Raw genomic sequence first — 782 nt, 5'->3', positions numbered from 1 at the left:
ATATAACAAATCACCTTATCTTTAAAATATTCAAAACACCTAAAAGATATTTTGAGTGTTTTTAAAAACAACTACTACCAAACATGCTTTAATTCAAATAATAATAATATATATATATAAAAAGAAAGGTGATACCTAATGGGCTTTTGTTTTGTATTTTTTTTTGTTTCATTCTAAACACACACACACACACACACACACACACACACACACACACACAAGGCAAAGAAACGAATTGCACTGTCTTACTAATGTATTGATGAAATAGGCTTTGAAGAAGTTTAATATATTAATATCAAGTTGACTTAATTGTGCTGACTGTGTTTTCATGATAGCTAATTGATTTACTATCTTACATTTGATTGATTTGTATTTTATTCGATTCTTGGAGTTGCTTATTTAAACTTTATCATATGTAGTATCATTTATTTTGTTTTTCATTCCTTTAAATTATGTTCTATTCATATTTCCTGTGTTGGCAGAGACCCGTGCAGATCTTTTGATGGATGGCATCTGTGAAAGTGTTGTAACAGATAGTCAAATTACTCATTGAAGAAAATTTACAAACCTTTGTCGATCTTTTTTTGGGAGATTTGTTTGTTGCTTTTTTAGGTTTTGTTCAGAGAATTTTATGGCTCTTATTTTATGCGATACTCTTAAAATGAGAATAAGTTATGAGAATAAGATTATGAAACTATTTGGTTGCATGATTTTTACAATACATGCAGTTGCTTGGTTGGATGGAAATTAAATGCTTCGATATATATATATATATATATATA

Source organism: Phalaenopsis equestris, unplaced genomic scaffold, assembly GCF_001263595.1.
Source record: "Phalaenopsis equestris unplaced genomic scaffold, ASM126359v1 Scaffold000030, whole genome shotgun sequence".
In the NCBI taxonomy this organism is placed as follows: domain Eukaryota; kingdom Viridiplantae; phylum Streptophyta; class Magnoliopsida; order Asparagales; family Orchidaceae; genus Phalaenopsis; species Phalaenopsis equestris.
Note: the sequence above shows the minus strand (reverse complement) of the source record.